This window comes from Lacerta agilis, chromosome 11, assembly GCF_009819535.1.
Source record: "Lacerta agilis isolate rLacAgi1 chromosome 11, rLacAgi1.pri, whole genome shotgun sequence".
NCBI lineage: Eukaryota > Metazoa > Chordata > Lepidosauria > Squamata > Lacertidae > Lacerta > Lacerta agilis.
In genome coordinates, this window is record NC_046322.1 from 27,331,394 (window position 1) to 27,351,042 (window position 19,649).

General features: G+C 41.8%; 1 long non-coding RNA gene across 1 annotated transcript in view; it reads left to right on the forward strand.

Annotated features, from left to right (window-relative positions):
- The first annotated feature begins 17,105 nt into the window (after positions 1–17,105).
- LOC117055061 overlaps positions 17,106–19,649 on the forward strand; it is a 28,746-nt gene continuing 26,202 nt past the window's right edge. Inside the window, exon 1 of the long non-coding RNA XR_004427576.1 lies at positions 17,106–17,195. This is a non-coding gene — a long non-coding RNA (uncharacterized LOC117055061). The remainder of the gene's footprint in view (positions 17,196–19,649) is intronic.

Sequence of the window (19,649 nt, forward strand, 5' to 3'; positions counted from 1 at the left end):
GGTGAGGGAGTGGGATCCCTCACATTTATTGGTGGCAGCGTCGTGATCCGTAAACAACACCCACACGCCTGTTTAGTTGAGAATCAGACAACTGTATTTTTTCTGTCAGAAAAATGGCTCACCTGAGGAAAGCTAGGGAAGCTATGGGTGATGAGAGACCCGATGAGGCGGAAACCAGAGAGAACCCTAATGTAGAGTTAGAGATGATGAAAATGAAGTTAGAGATGGCCAGAATTGAAGCTGAAAAAGAGAAAAATAAATTAGAAGCTGAGAAAGAGAAGGAGCGTTTAGCTTCAGAAGAATGGGTACAATTAGCGAAGGTTGAGGAAGAAAAGGCTAAGATAGCTGCTGAGGAGAGAATGCAATCTGAAAGAATACAATTAGCCAAGGTTGAGGCAGAACGGGAGAGATTTGCTATGGAGAGAGAAGTGCAGTTGGGAAGACTGAGGCTGGAGGAGATACGGCTAAGAGCAAAATTATCTCAGAGCCAAGATAGTAATGAAGTCACATTCTTTACGCCTTCACAGAAAAATAAACTGTGGCAAGCTGGGGAAGGAAAGGAAAGACAAGAACCCAATCCTGTCAGACAATCCGGGTCTGATAAGCCACCTCAAAAGAAAATTACGTGTTTCTTTTGTGAAAGTGAAGATCACATACGAGCTAAATGTCCTTTAGTGGTCAAAGCACAAACTGCAGCTGCTGTTGCGAAGCCAGTAAAACTGTTACTTCAAACAGATACTAAAAACCTTCCGCAGACACCAGTCCAGGAGCCAACGTATAGTCAAACAGAGGCTTCTGCAAAAGTTATGCAGGTCTGGAGAGCTGAGGAAGAGGTTAATAAGGAATTTATGGAGACTGTCAGAGTAAATGGACAAGAGTTAGTGGGACTACAGGACTCTGAGTCGGAAGTTACTCTGATGAGACCTAGTTGTATTCCTAAGGAACAATATCTCTCAAACCAATCTTACAGCATAAAAGGTATATGGGGACCGGAGTTTGAGGTGCAGGTAGCAGAAGTGAATATTCAGTATCAAGATTTCAATGGCAAGTGGACAGTGGGTCTTTGGGATGATCTGGAGGTTCCTGTCCTGATAGGCAACGACCTAGCCAACCGGAGACCTCAAATACATGCTATCCCAAGAGCGAAACCAGAAGCCCTTGTGGGTTCAAATCCTGCCATTAATGCACCAAACACAGAGCCTGTGGGAGAGGAAGTACTGATTACGCTACCAAATGCACAGGAATCTAGCACCCAGTTTTTAGTAGAACAGAAGGAGGATGAATCTCTGAGAGACTTGTGGGATGAGGTGCAGGGTCCTGACTCTGAAGTGACTTTAGAGAAGCCCTGCCTGTTTACTGCAATAGAAGGGAGATGTCCTAGAATAGCCAAAAGGAGAAAAGGTGCAGCCAAGTGGAAAATGAAAATAGCCAAAAGGAGAAAAGGTTCAGCCAAGTGGAAAATGAAAATAGCCAAAAGGAGAAAAGGTGCAGCCAAATGGAAAATGAAAAAAAAAAAAAGTTGGTTTTGCCCCGGAAATACCGACTACAAGTTTTACAGTTGGCACTGGAGTCACCCATGACTGCTTATCTAGGCATTAATAAAACCAGAGACAGAATAAAAGCGTGGTTTTATTGACCCGGAATGAGACTGGAAAGGAACCCATTGGGAACGCGGACGTCTTAACCTATCTTCAGGATCTACAAAGTGATTTACAGGAACTTAAGGAACTATCATCCTGTAATTTAAAAAGAGTACAACAGAAAAGATGGTACGACGCACACGCAGAGATCGGAATTTCCAACCTGGTGACCAAGTCCTGGTGTTGAGACCCAGACGACAGCGGAAGCTCGAGGTTTCCTGGGACGGACTCTTTAGAGTGATAGCAAATGTTATTCCAAATTAGAAATGTGTATAAGTGCCAAATTAGTTGTTATGGTGAAAATAAGATACAGGAAAAGGTAAATTATTTGTTAAGTTAGGTTGCAACATAGAAGTTGTGTACAAAAGGGAAATACTATGTTGTTGGTTGTGATTAAGCTCCAATACATTGCTTCGGCATTGTTTAAAATGTATAACTATGCCTATGCAATGACTTTGGGGGTGGGACGAATGTGGCGGAATAAGGCCTGGTTCATCATGGGTTAACCTATCACTCCCATGTTAGGTGGGTGTTCCCTGGGAGGCGGAGCTACCTGAGATTCTAAAAGGAGGGGGAACAACCTGGAAAGGCAGTTGGGGGTTTGGCAGTTGGGTGTGGAGGTTTAGAAAGAGAAACTGCGAGGTTAGGCTTTGGGGAATGGGAGGAAAGGTCATTTACCATTGCTAACGGGATGCAGGAAAGATTGTAACTGAGCTGAATTATATAAGAAGATTTGTACCAGTACTGACTCAAGATATCCATGTTTTCAAGTTACCTTAATAAAGTTAAAAGTGTTTAAACGTTCGCTGACTGTGGCAGTGCGTCAGTGCCTCTAGAGGTGTGGTTGAGGGGAAAAGCACGAGAGGTTTCCTTGAGGTAAAAGGGACGGGTGGCTTATTTACCTAACACACAGAGGACTGGGCAGGGAAGCCAAAGGTGCCACGCAGTTGCCAGAACGAAAGGGCAAGCTGCAGCAGTTTGGGAACCCAGGGCGGGAGATCTCAAGGTGGCAGGAGTTTCACTTTAAGAACGTAAAGCACTGAGGTACCCCAGAGACACTCCCATATAACCAATGAAGGATTCATCCTAGTGGACAGTGAAAGCTAGGGAGAGTCACGGTTGGGGAAGAATCGAAAAGGGTGAGGGAGTGGGATCCCTCACAAGTAGCATAAAGTGTCTCTGTTGGAGGCAAACTAACACCAATTACCCTCTCTGCAATTCTTACTGCTCATTCTTAAAGGAAACATACAAACTACGGTAGCAATTTGATTGTTATCTGATGTAGACAGGAGAACTTAGGCAGATTCATAAAAAAGGAAGGGAAAACTGAATGAGAAATTTAGACTGAGAAAAGACTGAAGGAGGTAATTTTAAATAACTATGGGAATACATTACAATAGAGCTGGAGAAGGTTCAGAAAAGGACAGCAAAAACGATTAAGAGGTTAGAGCAAGTCCCCTATGAAGAAAGGTTACAATGTTTTGGGCTTTTTAGTTTAGAAAAATGTTAAGGGAGTATGATTGAGGTGCAGCATTTATAAACATGGCAGAAGAAAAACTCTAGGTTGGACCCATATTTCACCTTTCATGAACAGAAAGGTTTTTTCCATCCATGGAAAGCTTTTGATCAAGCAGAGGGGTCCTACTGTCGGAAGGGAGGCAACTCTTGCCTATTCTCCCTTCCTCCTCCAACATCAGCTCACACAATGTCCCAGAGGATTTAGTGCGGGAATGAATAAAATATGCCTTCCTCCCCTCTATTGGGAGGAGTGTTCCCCAAGCAGAACTCTACTTAGAGGGTACTCCTGCCTAAGGAAGCAAAGTCTGAATCTAACGCATTATAGTTGAGCAGAAAAATATTCTGGCTGGAGAACTATTCTTATTCTTATTTCTATTTCTATTTTTATGGAATTCCTCCTTCTGCTACTCAGAGCACCCAACATTTCTGTATTATATTTCTCTAATTGTATTAATCATAATGTGGACTGTTTGATTATCTCCCACAAGGTGACAAAATGTGCCTTTTTTGCAGTTGTGAAGACAGATTTTGTTGCACAATACAACATTAATATAAATAGTTACATTGCCATATGAATGGAATGGAGGAAGTAGGTAAGAAATGAATTTCAGGAATAGAAAGTGAGGCAAACTCCCATAGCTTGAATTCAAAGAAACATCTCCGCTTTCTGTTCCATAGTTATGTTTCTGCTATGTTCATTTGAAATATTTGTTGTTGTTGTTCAGTCGTTCAGTCGTGTCTGACTCTTCTTGACCCCATGGACCAGAGCACGCCAGGCACACCTATCCTTCACTGCCTCTCGCAGTTTGGCCAAACTCATGTTAGTAGCTTCGAGAACACTGTCCAACCATCTCATCCTCTGTCGTCCCTTTCTCCTTGTGCCCTCCATCTTTCCCAACATCAGGGTCTTTTCTAGGGAGTCTTCTCTTCTCATGAGGTGGCCAAAGTACTGGAGCCTCAACTTCAGGATCTGTCCTTCCAGTGACCACTGAGGGCTGATTTCTTTAAGAATGGATAGGTTTGATCTTCTTGCAGTCCATGGGACTCTCAAGAGTCTCCTCCAGCACCATAATTCAAAAGCATCAATTCTTCGGTGATCAGCCTTCTTGATGGTCCAGCTCTCACTTCCGTACATTACTACTGGGAAAACCATAGCTTTAACTATACGGACCTTTGTCGGCAAGGTGATGTCTTTGCTTTTTAAGATGCTGTCTAGGTTTGTCATCGCTTTTCTCCCAAGAAGCAGGCGTCTTCTAATTTCGTGACTGCTGTCACCATCTGCACTGATCATGGAACCCAAGAAAGTGAAATCTCTCACTGCCTCCATTTCTTCCCCTTCTATTTGCCAGGAGGTGATGGGCCAGTGGCCATGATCTTAGTTTTTTTTATGTTGAGCTTCAGACCATATTTTGCGCTCTCCTCTTTCACCCTCATTAAAAGGTTCTTTAATTCCTCCTCACTTTCTGCCATCAAGGTTGTATCATCAGCATATCTGAGGTTGTTTATATTTTTTCCGGCAATCTTAATTCCGGTTTGGGATTCATCCAGCCCAGTCTTTCGCATGATGAATTCTGCATATAAGTTAAATAAGCAGGGAGACAGTATACAGCCTTGTCGTACTCCTTTCCCAATTTTGAACCAATCAGTTATTCCATATCCAGTTCTAACTGTAGCTTCTTGTCCCACATAGAGATTTCTCAGGATACGGATGAGGTGATCAGGAACTCCCATTTCTTTAAGAACTTGCCATAGTTTGCTGTGGTCGACACAGTCAAATGCTTTTGCGTAGTCAATGAAGCAGAAGTAGATGTTTTTCTGGAACTCTCTAGCTTTCTCCATAATCCAGCGCATGTTTGCAATTTGGTCTCTGGTTCCTCTGCCCCTTCGAAATCCAGCTTGCACTTCTGGGAGTTTTCGGTCCACATACTGCTTAAGCCTGCCTTGTAGAATTTTAAGCATAACTTTGCTAGCGTGTGAAATGAGTGCAATTGTGCGGCAGTTGGAGCATTCTTTGGCACTGCCCTTCTTTGGGATTGGGATGTAGACTGATCTTCTCCAATCCTCTGGCCACTGCTGAGTTTTCCAAACTTGCTGGCATATTGAGTGTAGCACCTTAACAGCATCATCTTTTAAAATTTTAAATAGTTCAGCTGGAATATCATCACTTCCACTGGCCTTGTTGTTAGCAAGGCTTTCTAAGGCCCATTTGACTTCACTCTCCAGGATGTCTAGCTCAATGTCAGCAACCACACTACCTGGGGTGTATGAAACCTCCAGTTTAAGCTGGAATTTTGCTATAAGAAGCTGATGATCTGAACCACAGCCAGCTCCAGGTCTTGTTTTTGCTGAGTGTATAGAGCTTCTCCATCTTTGGCTGCAGAGTATATAATCAATCTGATTTCGATGCTGCCCATCTGGTGATGTCCATGTGTAGAGTCGTCTCTTGTGTTGTTGGAAAAGTGTGTTTGTGATGACCAGCTTGTTCTCTTGACAGAACTCTATTAGCCTTTGCCCTGCTTCATTTTGAACTCCAAGGCCAAACTTGCCAGTTGTTCCTTTTATCTCTTGACTCCCTACTTTAGCATTCCAATCCCCTATAATGAGAAGAACATCCTTCTTTGGTGTCATTTCTATAAGGTGTTGTAAGTCTTCATAGAATTGGTCAATTTCAGTTTCTTCAGCACTGGTAGTTGGTGCATAAACTTGGATTACTGTGATGTTAAAAGGTCTGCCTTGGATTCGTATCAAGATCATTCTATCATTTTTGAAATTGAATCCCAGTACAGCTTTCGCCACTCTTTTGTTGACTATGAGGGCCACTCCATTTCTTTTACGGGATTCCTGCCCATGTAGTAGATATGATAAGTCATCTGAACTGAATTCGCCCATTCCCATCCATTTTAGTTCACTGATGCCCAGGATGTCAATGTTTATTCTTGCCATCTCATTTTTTACCACATCCAGCTTACCAAGGTTCATGGTTCTTACATTCCAGGTTCCTATGCAATACTTTTCTTTACAGCATTGGACTTTCCTTTCGCTTCCAGGCATATGCGCAACTGAGCGACCTTTCGGCTTTGGCCCAGCCGCTTCATCAGCTCTGAATCTACTTGTACTTGTCCTCCGCTCTTCCCCAGTAGCATGTTGGACGCCTTCCGACCTGAGGGGCTCATCTGCCAGCACCTTATCTTTTATATGCCTGTTGTCGTTGTCCATGGAGTTTTCTTGGCAGGGATACTGGAGTGGCTTGCCAGTTCCTCCTCCAGGTGGATCACGTTTGATCCAAACTCTCCACTATGACCTGTCCATCTTGACCTGTCCATAGCTTCCCTGAGTAATTCAAGCCCCTTCGCCACGACAAGGCAGTGATCCATGAAGGGGATCCATGAAATATTTATATATTATTATATTATTATTTACATTTCAGTTCTTCACTGCATAATAATGCAATTTTAGCAAAAGTGCTGTTTGTTTGCATTAACTCTTGGAACCATCACAATATGACATATTTATGTTTTTGTTAGTTGCCTAAGGAAATTACTGGAGAAAAATACAAAAGCAAACTTTGCCTGTATTTGCCAGCATAAGCATATTTGTTTGACAAATAAGGTTGGCAGAATGAATGGCCATGCATGTCTGATGCTGAAGTAAAGCACATTTGTGCCTAATTCATTGGAGAAATTGTTCAAGAACAGTTCATCTGTGTGGAAAATACAAGCCTTGTAATGTTGCCAAGATCAGTGAGACCTTTGGTGATCAGCTAAGTAAATATTAGTCATGCAAGTTAGAACTGCCCTAGAGTGACTTTAACTCACACAATGAACCTCTCTAACATTGCAGGCTATTCTGGAGGGAATACGGTACATTAAATATCCTTGTTTGGTCTAATTCCTTAACTCCTCCACTATTTTGTCTTCTCCCATTGACCTATGCCACTTAGTTTGCATTTAGTGAATGCTGCATTTAGTGTGTGCTTTCCTAAGGCACATGCTATATTTTCGGAAAGAGGACACTGGATATTATTTTTCATAGTCCCACTTATACAAGTAACATTTGAAATGTCAGTGTGACCTGTTCAACATTCTAAGAAAAGATTACTAAATTCTACATGGAAAAATAACTGTAATAGGCACTTTATTTTAAATTACTTGGGCACAAAATGAGATATCTATGAACAGCTCTCCAGCTGTAACATTCCAAAGTTGCTACCACATGAACGGGCACAATCACATAGAGAATCTCCACACAGCTGTCACCAGGAATGTGTAGTGGTGGCCTGAAAACTCTGAGAGTGACAGAGGTAATCTGTGTGCTATGCCTTGCCATATGTTACAACTGAAGTGTGAGTGATGAACTTGCCACAGGGATGCTGCTTCTGGTGGCATCCTCCTGGGCAGATTACCGGTAATGCTAAACTATGCATTCAGGGAATGCTCTTTGAGGTTGATGAAAAAACTGTCAACATTGTTATTAATATTTAAATGGCAGTGAAGTTGAACTTGCACACCAACCAAAATCAACTGTTCATTAAAAATCTGGATGAAACTGATTCTGGGCTGCCCTATGATGAGATGGTATGAACCGGAATTTTGGACTGTCCTACGATGAGATGGTCTGGACCTGATATCAACTCTACAGTACCTTTTGTTTCTTTATGGATTTTGAATTAATTATTTACACTTTTACATTACTATCTTTGGCTATTGTGTTCTTGACCCTTCATCCAAGAGCCTGCAAATGGTTTCAATAATACAGGAGAAGTTAAATGACTTGGCCTCTCTGTCACAACCACACACACACACATGCTAATTGTATGCTTATCTCTACAACTATAAAAGCAGGTGATTTGGAGGTGAGGCATATAAGGCAATGTAGTTATATAGGGCATTACATAGGCATCTACTGTTTTAGGGGGAAATACCCTATTATTTTCATATGTATTTTAAACATGCAGTTTTTGAAATCCTCATTTATCAAATCAACTTCCCCAGTAATATTCCAGTTCAGCTATGAGTACACATAGCAACTCAATTTCATATCTAAATTAAATTTCATAGTGAATTGCCTGGCAGGCTGAGAATGAATTAAATAAAAATATGTTGTCACATTCTTTTGCCCATCTTTGATTATCATTCCTTCCCAACCTAGTGCCCCCCCGATGTTGTTTGATTACAACAGGCATGTCCAAAGTCCATTTTGGGGGCCTAATCCGGCCTGCTGGTTGGTTTAATCCGGCCCCTGCCCTGTGGCAGTTTATTTCCTGGGTAAAAATCCTTTATAAAGCTCAGCAACTCCAATCCTAAAAAAAGGTCAACAACCTTGGTAGGCCCTTCACTTCATTAAATCTGGCCCTCTTTGAAAAAAGTTTGGACACCACTGGATTACAACTTCCATCAGCCCCAGTTACCATAGCCAATAATCTGTAATGGTGGGAGTTGTAGTCCAGTATTATCTAGACGTCACCAGCTTGGGGAAGGCAGGATACATACTTAAGTCATTATATTTAGTTGTTATATGTCTCTGTGTTCTTTACATTTATGTGCCATATCCGAGGCTTTCAAGGTGGTTCATAGTTATTTTGACTTTTCTACAAATACTGTGCATTGTTCATGCCATTATGTAAAAAGTATCAAGCTAGGATAAACAGGTGGTGTTGCACTGCTCCAGCAGCTTCTGGTAGCCAAGGGTGCCACTCGCCGCCACCATCACTGCCACTGGCATCTTCACTCCCCCTCCAACCCAGGCCAGCAGGCAGTGGGATGTTTCCTCCAAGGTGGGCAGGCAAGCGCTCTCCCTCAGCTTCCACTTCCAGCCCAGAGAAGCATTTTGAGTTTTAACATAACTACCATATAGCAGGAAAACTGTCAGACCATCCTGGGCTCTTCTCTACAAATACTGTAATGAGTTTACTGCAAACCAAATTGGACAGCAGTCTGATTTACATGGTCATCATGTGTTACGGTATTTCAAGTAAGCTTTGTCTGCTACCCAATCTAAAATCAGCAAGCTGCTGTTTCAACTCTTTCTACTAGAGCATTCATCCACTTCAAAGTTAAAGCTAGTTCTTTAAATTAAAGTCTCTCCTTTCCAGATTTATTTCTCATTGACTCTATAATTATATAATTAAAGCTAATATAAGTAATTTAAACATTTAATTTATTTAATGGCATTGAGGAAAGTGTTTAAGGTCAAAGGAGACCTAAGGTCTTGGAGTCTAGCTGAAGTCATGATTCATGAGTGAATTTTCAAACAGTGATTCTAGTTAGTTAGGTGTCATTGCAAGGCTAATGATCAAAGGTCTTAAAGAGACAGCAGCAGTCACTTTGCTCTGCTATTCAGAATTGTGTGACAGTTAATATATGGTTAAGAGCAGCAGAACCTGAAGTATTTCTACCATACAATAGGGCACATAGGAGGACATTTAAGTCTCACCCCCTCTCACTTACCCACATTCATCTAAACAGCTCTAGGTATTATATTGAAAAGCTTTTTGTAAAAAAGAAAAAAAATACTGAGTTGAGCTTTGGCAGGATATTTGCATAAATACTAGGGCTACAATATTTCATCAATTATGCTGCAATCCAAAACATACTTAATTAAGAATAAGTGCCAGGGATTAACTTCTGAGAATCATAGAACCATAGAATTTTAGAGTTGAAAGGGACCTTGAGGGTCATCTAGTCCAACCCCCTGCAGTGTTGAAATATTTTGCCCAACATGGGGCTCAAACACACACACCCCTGAAATTAAGAGTCTCATGCTCTGCCGGCTGAGGTATCCCAGCTGTTGAAGATACACATATTTGTATTTCCAATGCTCTGTATTTTGAAGTTTTGAATGTCTGCTGTGTGTCACTTTGCACAACACTATCAAACCAATAGTTACGTAAATTCAACTAACAAATATACCCACAACGTAACTGGCTGTGTTTGACTATATAAATTCTTTTACATCATATAAACATAACGCACACAACTCTTATCACATTATCTAATTGAGCAAAAACAATTAATGACCAACATTTAGAACAGGAAATACAAACAGATCAGTTATTATATACGTAATGTCCAAATAAAAGCTTTTTATGTTCCACGTATGTCTTAGTGAATACAAGTGCCAAACGTAACAACTTTAAGGAGAAGTACTTGCAAAAGATGAACTTTTATTTGTAATGTTCCACATCTGCCTTTGCAAAGTATGGTTGTTGTATGCAACTGTTGTATGCAGGTCAGGGGCGGAGCAAGGGGGCGGGGGCGGGCCGCCCCGGGTACCGCCCTGGGGGGTGACACTCGGGGCGGTACCCCACCCCGCAATCGGCAGCAGCAGCGCGCGTGGGGCGCGGCAAGTTTTAAGGCTGCAGCGCGTGAACAGCAACACAGCGTCTGCTGCTGTTCACGCACTGCAGCCTTAAAACTTGCCATGCCACCTTAAAACTTGCTGCGCCGCTGCACGGTCGGAAGGGGTGCCGCTGCTGGCCACTCGCGCCCGCCATCTTGGGTGGACATGCGCAGTCCACCCAAGATGGTGGGCACAAGCGGCCAGCACCCCTTCCGACCGTGCAGCGGCGCAGCAAGTTTTAAGGCTGCAGCGGTGCCGGCCACTCGCGCCCACCATCTTTGGTGGGCTGTGCATGTCCGCACATGCAGTCCAACCGGGATGCTGCGCATGCGCCATGACCCGCCCCCAGGGGGGTGCCCCCGCATTTGCTGCCCCAGGCGGCAAAGCAGCTCCCTACGCCCCTGATGCAGGTATCTGATGACGGATATGAAAGATCTTAACATGTGCCTTTGCAAAATATAGTTGTTGTATGCCGGTGTCAGACACTTGTATTCACTAAGACATATCTACTCAATTAGATAATGTGATAAGAGTTGTGCGAGTTATGTTTATACAATGTAAAAGAATTTATATATTCAAACACAGCCAGTTACGTTGTGGGTATATTTGTGTGTCACTTTGGGCACAGCCAATTGTGGGAAAATGGCATATAAATAAAATCAATCAGTCAGTCACAGGTATCAGCCAATCAGTGCTGGATTCAGATACATACTGGTACTTCCAACTTTCAGAACTTTCCCTGCCTAAACTCAGCCCTAAAGAGTGCAAGTTTGAAGGAAATATGGTCAGTGCACTTCTAAAGCAATCTTGCCACCAAAAATATGTAGGCCTGCAGTACCCTGAGATAGTGCTTACTGTAACATGTACATTCATCATCTAAAAACACAGGATGCATGCTTTCCCCCCGAAAGCTATTATTTTACTGATGCACAAGTGTATGTAGATCAGATTTACTGATTGACTAATCCTCATGCAATTGATTAACAGTTCTTTAATCAGGTGACATAGCCAATGAACATGCATAAATTTGTGCCACTTGATGCAGAAAGAAATTAGTCCTAAGTGCCTTCCTCTATCTCATGCAGAGATACTTTGTGTTTCAAGTTGCTTCATTACAAGCTCAGAATAGTGATAAAGTTCAAAAATGTAGATACGATGCCGAAGGCATTTTAGGAAGTATTTTAATTAAATAAATAATAATGATCACTCAAAAATGTAGTCTCTACCAAGATCTGGACCATTGAATCACCTTAGATTATTATACAAAAGGGTGCTGTCATGTTCTATGGATTATGGGTGCCTACATATGAATACCATCAGGTCTGCTTAAGCGTCAGACTGTATGAGCCATTTTAAGTACAGTAAAAGAAAAACCAACAGCTCCAAAAATGATTCTGAATTAGCATTTATTCCATGCTCCAAAATGTTTCCCCTTCCCAACAAGCATCTCCCTCATGTTTGATTGGAGCTACAGTCAATTTGTTCTAATCCAACTCGTTAGTCAGATGCTGAATAAGTAATAATACTACAGGGCCAGTTTTTGATGAAAATAAGATCTAAGGCTAAATATTATCAGTGTTTCAATAATGGTGCTATCTTCTTAGTAGCTACTTTAAACAGGACATTTAAAAAAAATGAACCTTCTGAGTAGTCATGTGCAACGGGCGCATCAGCACTTTTTCCTCTCACACCGATGGACCCGCTCTCAGTCAGATAAATTACGCCCCCCCTTACCGAACAACCCTTTCCCCGAAGGTTTCTTTTCCTTTCCTCTTAAAATTCTAGCCCAGAGTATCCTGCGGAGAAGACCTCTGTGAGGGGATAACTAGTAAGTTTTCTTTAAATAAACAAGAAAGATTTATTTAAGGCAAGATAGTATATAACACACATGGATTATACTTAGGTTACTTCAAGAATACAGTGGTACCTTGGGTTAAGAACTTAATTCGTTCTGGAGGTCCATTCTTAACCTGAAACTGTTCTTAACCTGAGGTACCACTTTAGCTAATGGGGCCTCCCGCTGCCGCTGCGCAATTTCTGTTCTCATCCTGAAGCAAAGTTCTTAACCCGAGGTACTATTTCTGGGTTAGCGGAGTCTGTAACCTGAAGCGTCTGTAACCCGAGGTACCACTGTACAGTGTGATTTTCACTTTATTTGTCCTCAGTGGTTTTTTAGTTATAGGTTTGGTTCCTTTATACAGTTATATTTTCTTTTAGTTATCCACCCCCTTTAACACTCCTGCTCCTGAGGTAATTTAAGTAATAGACCAAAGGGCTCTCCACATCCCTTCCCTTTACTGGGTTTGGGAGTTTCTTCTTTTCCTTAAAAGAATCTCTCCCCTCCAAACTAGATTTGAGTCTCAAGTAGGCTGTTCCTTTCCAGCTCCTACTTCTACTGGCACAACCTCTGCCTCCTAGTAAAATTCCGGTCTATTCCTCATACAGGACACCACACTCTCTGTCCTTCACAATATGCTCAGAGTGAATATTTCTACCCAGAACCAACTCTTTCTCCCATTCTCTCTTTATACCTCAACCTGTCTCCCTATCTCCTAACCTCTCCAACCTCAATTCCAACCCTCCAAAACCAACCCCCAATTCCTAACTCCCTGTCTCTCATCAAATCCTCTCCTTTTAAACTCTCCCTCCTGGAACCACGGCCAATCAGAGACTACCATCCATTAACCATTTGCTGGCAGGGAAAGTAAAAAAGAAGAAAAAGAAACACGTTGATTCAACCAGTCCAGCAAAACAAACTTTTCCATCAAAGTCATGATGTCTGAGCCTCATGCTGAAGTCTTTCAAGTGACAACAGGATATTCTTTATTCAATGATACTTCAGTTATGGCTTGATGACAGAAGCATATTACTTTGGGCTTGAATTAGAATATATCATCTGTGTTGCTTCATTCATTAGTCTAACATTTCATAGTGAGGAAGGATGCAAATGAATTTGGAGAAACTATTAGAAGCTGGAATAATCACTGGACTAATTAATATGCCTTAGCTACTATGTTTAGAGCTGCACAAGGAATGAGTCAGAAGAACCATTGAGGAATATATATGTATACTAAACCAAGTTTAATCCATTTGTCTGGTTAGTTCAATATACCACACCTCTTCCATTGAACTATCCATGATTGGAGCCTCAGTAATCAATAAATGATCCCCAAACTACCTTTCCTAGGCTCTTGGTAAATGAAGCCTTGAAGCCAACAATCTTGATCAACTATTTTGTTTTTAATGTTTGATGTTTTGTTTTTTACTATGTTGTAAGCTGCCCAGAGTGGCTGGGGAAACCCAGCCAGATGGGCAAGATAATAATAATAATAATAATAATAATAATAATAATAATAATAATAATAATAATAATAATAATAATAATAATAATAATAATAATAGTGACTTGCATGCAAATAATTTTGAAAATAAAATTGCTTGCATCCACTGAGATCTTGACTCCACTATTACATCAGATAAATCTTGAGGTGTCCAGAGCACTGTCTAGTCCTGTTATGTTGGATGAGTTTGTAACGCTCAAGGACATTGGCAAGGTGCTTGGATTGGTCAGGGTGATCATTTGTCCTCTGGACCCTTGTCCTTCTTGGCTGATAAAAACTAGCAGGGAGGGGATGGCTAGCTGGGCCAGAGAAGTGATTAATGCTTCCCTGCGAGAAGAGGGGGCAGTCCAGAGCTTTCCAAACTGTGTTGCAACACATTACGTAGTGTGTCAGCTGCAGTATATAGGTGTGTCACGCAAACACTCCCCACGCTCCTCCCAGGGCTGGAAAGGGGTTAGTTTAACCTCAGAAAAACTGAATTACTGTGTCATGAAATGATGCATGTCTAAAAAGTGTGTCACCCACATGAAAAGTTTGGAAAACTCTGGGGTGGCCCCTGCCTGCTTGAAGGAGGCAGTGGTAAAACCACTCCTTAAGAAACGCTCCCTGCATTTGGCCAGTTGCCAATCTGCCCTTCTTGGGCAAGGTTCTTAACCAAAAAATATTGGAGGAAACTGATGTTCTAGATCCATTCCATTTCAATTGGAGTTTAGGCCCAGTTTTGGCACAGAAACTGCTTTGGGCACCCTGTGTGGTTTAAATACCCCAGAAAATATGATCCTAGTACAGAAGAAATTGCTCAATATACCTTGTTGTTGTTGTTGTTTAGTCGTTTAGTCATGTCCGACCCCCCTTGACCCCATGAACCAGAGCACGCCAGGCACTCCTGTCTTCCACTGCCTCCCACAGTTTGATCAGACTCATGTTGGTAGCTTCAAGAACACTGTCCAACCATCTCGTCCTCTGCCGTCCTCTTCTCCTTCTGCCCTCAATCTTTCACAACATCAGGATCACAACATCAGGTTTCACAACATCAGGGTTTTCCAGGGAGTCTTCTCTTCTCATGAGGTGGCCAAAGTATTGGTGCCTCGGCTTCAGGATCTGTCCTTCCAGTGAGCACTCAGGGCTGATTTCCTTCAGAATGGATAGATTTGATCTTCTTGCAGTCCATGGGACTCTCAAGAGTCTCCTCCAGCACCATAATTCAAAAGCATCAATTCTTCGGCGACCAGCCTTCTTTATGGTCCAGCTCTCACTTCCATACATCACTACTGGGAAAACCATAGCTTTAACTATACGGACCTTTGTCAGCCAAATAAAAAACAGGGCTTCCTAATGTGCGTAAGAGAGATAGTCAGCAGGTGTAACTTGTATAACAAATTCATCTACACAAATTCCTCTTTTGTGCAAAAATTAAAGGTGCAAGAGCCTTGTGCTGTTCTTCACCTGACCACCCTAGGTACTCCAGTGTGGTGACAAAAAGCACAATATTACTAGCAGTACATTGAAATACTGGTGGAGATGTTTAGGATAACTATCCACAGATAGTAGTCCTAGTGAGTAAATACAGTTTGCACCAAGATCTATAGATGATGATGATGCCGTCTACCAGGAGCTGGCTGCTGTCTCAAGCTAGCAGGAAGATAGGAAAAGTACTTTTTGTCCTGTTTGTATTAGACACAAAACCCACAATACATAAAGATGCTACTTTTCTAGCCAATCTTGTGCATTGCCTGGTATGCTGCTTATGTAACTGTAAGTATTTAGTGTTGATTTTTAATGTGCTTATCCAAAGCATTAATTCCTATCTAATTAATTTGCAGCTATATAGTTGACATGTTTGATTTGAGAGGATACTGGAGGAGGATGGCAACACCTCTGGCCATGCAGCAAACTAGCAAAAATGAACCTTTTCACACACACACACACCAAATCTAAACTGACAACTCAAAACCTCTTAGTTGCTCCCAATGCCTAATCCAATTTTTGGTTCAGGGGCAAATAGTGTAAAAAATAAAAAGGATGCATACAGCTAAGGAGAGTGTCCTTCTTTCCTTTCCTTTAAAGTATAAATTAGGGCATGTCCCCCACCCTTTTGCTGGAACTATTTATCTTCATGCCCTTTAGGCAAGAATCGCTTCTCAGTTTGGACTGCATGACTGCGATTATGCATAACTACAGAGTTAAACATTATGATGAGACACATAATTTATTTCTTCAGTAATTTGTGTGTGAGAGAGAGAAAGTGTGTGTGAGAGAGAACGAGAACTATTGCAAGCTCCTGGAGTTTGCAGCCTGCAATTTTTTTTTTTCTCTCTCTCTTTCCTATTGACCACTTGTTAAATCTTTTTGTTTGTTTCCCGCCATTCCCCAGGGACCGGCAGACAGACAGCCTTGCCAGATTCATTTTCTGATCAAAGCTGTTTGATTTGGTCAATTTTGCCACATTGGAGACGTTCTCTATTACAGAGATAAATAGCCTTGGGCTAACTGTCAACGAAAACTTGTAAGCTAATAAATTATTCCAATTTCTTCCTGCGGATTTCTCTGGAGACAGCCCTAGGAAATACACTTTTTGATTAGTAAATTTCTCTGTGTGTGTGTCTGGACATTCAAATGTGTCGACTTTGATTAGCACCATTGCTTTTCAAGTAGACGCTGGCTGAGGGGCTGTCAGTTGCAGGCAGCCCTGATGCATAATGCATCAACTGGGCCCGGAAACAAGGAGCCTCATCCAAGGCTGGAAAGGCGGGAAAATTGCCCCAACAACCCTTTGCCACCTAGGGAGCTCTCTAAGTTGCAAAGATTTTTTGGCATTGGACAACACAAAACCATTGTGATCAGCTGGAACTGCACCAAGGGCTTAGATGCTAGTCATGGGGCAAACACTTGTATATGGTGCCCTGAGGAAATTAACAGACCTCAACCAAGCCACTCCTTCCTTTTAAACCAGACTCTGATGCTTCTTGCCTCCCACCTCCATCCCAAGGAGGATCAAATTTCGCTTCACCTCCTACTTGGATTTCCTTTTGTCTGTTGTTTGCCTACTGCAGGTTGTTATAAAAACAGTATTTTGGCTATAACAAATCAATCGGTGCGTGTGAACACAAACACACAGATCATTTATCAACGGCAAAATACCCTAAATTATGACCTTTCTAAAACCTATCAGAAGGGCAAGGGAATGCATAACGTAAATTAAACTTTGAAGGGTCAGCGGTTTTTACTTTCACTATTCATCTTTCTTTCACCTTATAGGTTTAAGAACAAGAGTGCTGTGTAATTACATTTCAATGGGGTGCAGCGGTTCATTATTCTCTGCTATACCAATCTACTGCAACATTTCCAATGCAGTCAGGTACGTTTGAGCAGATATTAGTTAGTGTAAGAGCACACTTGCTCTTTTGGACTGATAACATCTTTTAATGCGGAGCAGGGCAATCATCTTCAAAGAACTAGTAGGAAAGTGGGAGGGAGGGAAAAGATGGGGAAATATGAAACAAAATCAATGTACCTGTTTATATTTTCTTTCAAAAAGCCAAAGTGCTCTAAGACTTTTCTTTCTTTCTTCCCTTGCTATTATTTTGGGTTTTCCACTGGTGGAGATAGGTGACTTCTAATCACAAAGTCAAGAAACGCCAGATTTTTTTGTGTATCTGATGGCATGAATCCAAGAGTGACCCAGGCAATAGCCTTGCAATTTGGCCACCCGGAATTTGCACCGAGCATAGCAGCAAATGAATGGCTTGCATGACAAGGCCATAAAGTAGCAATTCCTAGAATTATATTAGCTTTGTCCTGTTGAATTCAACAAAACTGATACCTATAAGCTAAAGATCTGTGCTATCAAAGTCTGTTGGAAACACCAGATTACTTCCTTACCCTTGGTTGGTGAAGCAGTCAGTATACTTCTATTTACTGGGCTTGCAAGTCTTAGGGCAGGCATAGGCAAACTCGCCCCTCCAGATGTTTTAGGACTGCAACTCCCATGATCCCTAGCTAATAGGACCAGTGGTCAGGGATGATGGGAATTGTAGTCCCAAAACATCTGGAGGGCATCTGCCTGTCTTAGGGTCAAGATATGTCAACATATCAAAGCATTTCACCTTAAGTGTCCTGCGGATCACTGCCTAAATCTGCAACCCTAGACATAGGCTTCATTCATTTTGATGGGAAGGAACATGTTTATAGGTTCACAATCTTAAATTAACTGAATAATAGAGATTCAATGGAGCCTTCATTTCCCACCTATTTTTAATCAAAGTCATAATGTTTTCACTATGGTGACCCATTTCACTATGACCTCTGTAATAAGCTACTTTATTTAGTTTATCCAAATCCCTGATTTTTTATGATCCCTCAGACTTTTGGGGATGTAAACGCATAACTGCAGGACCACAGTGTTTGAAGGGACTTAGGAGTCACCAAGCTTCCTGTCCAAAAGCAGCATCTCTTATTAGACAGTTCCTTTTAAAAAGGCAAAGGGTACTCTCATATAATCTTAGTGTTATATTTTGGAGCTTCATACATGGCTGCAGGCAAGAAATAATTGTAAAAATCAATCTAGATGGTTGAAGGTAAAGAGCTAAGCCAAAAGATACAGAGGAAGGCAATTGTCCCACATATGAAGCTAGTTAGTTTATACTGAGTCAGGCCGTTGATCTATCTGACTGGCAGTCTCAAATAGGGGTCTCAAGTTCCTTTAAATACAGTTGACTCCCCACTTACATGAGGTTACGTTCTGGGGCCCCGCACACATAAATGAAATCACATGAAGTGGGGAGCACCCTCTAAACACTCTTCAAACTCTGTCTCTGCCACTCTTTCAACCCATACCAAAAAAATATTGTATCCAAAAATATCCACAACTAGAAATGAAGCTCTGGGGCTGGCAGGAGGCTGCAAGTCACGCAGGCTGCTGCTGCACTATGCCACACATCACCTCTTAGGTGGAGAAGCTGAACAACATATACAAAGCCCTGTGGTGCCTCTGTTCTCTTCAGAGCTTTGTCCACCCTCTTCAGGCTCCAGGGAGGGTTTCTTCATGAGCCACAAGGACTCTCCAGCTCTCTCCCACTATTTCTGGATTTGAATTGTTTATTCCCCGGCATCACATGTATACACAGTCGCACACAAGTAGAACACACATAAATGGGGTGGTGGTGTAAATCTATATTCAAATACCTATTAAACTGTCTCAAATAATATTCCTGCATTATCCCAAAAGTTTCGTTGAGTTCAAAGCATTACTTAGCCAGTAAGCATCTTAAATATATTATGGTTCCTATTGAACAGGAGTGGGGAACCTTTTTCAGTCCAAGGGCCACATTCCCTTCTAGTCAACCTTCCAGCAGTGGGTGGGGCCAGAGAGAAGAGTGGAAAGAGCAACTACTATAAATGCTGTCTCCAAATGGTAGGCTGCTTTCTACACAAACCCCTCTCTGTCCTCAATCCAGGCAAGCAAGAGACATTGTCAGCATTCAAGGACACATTCCAGCCAGCCAAAAACACTAAGAGATAGTGTGAGACAGGAATAGATACAGCCCCAGGGATCACTTGAACCCTGATATCCCAGCTAGATCACTGAAAACATCTGCAGGAGCATCACTGGTTGTTCCCAGAGTTGGTGAGGCTCATCAGCAATAAAAACCCAACCTTTAGTGTCATGGGTCCAGGTGACTTCTGTTGCAACTTTTAAATGCCTGCTGAAAACTTTTCTATTTCACCAGACCTATGCAGGCAATTAAGAATACATATTTCCACAATAGTTAATTGATGCCTGACTTTAATTACTATTATTTTTATTGGTTTT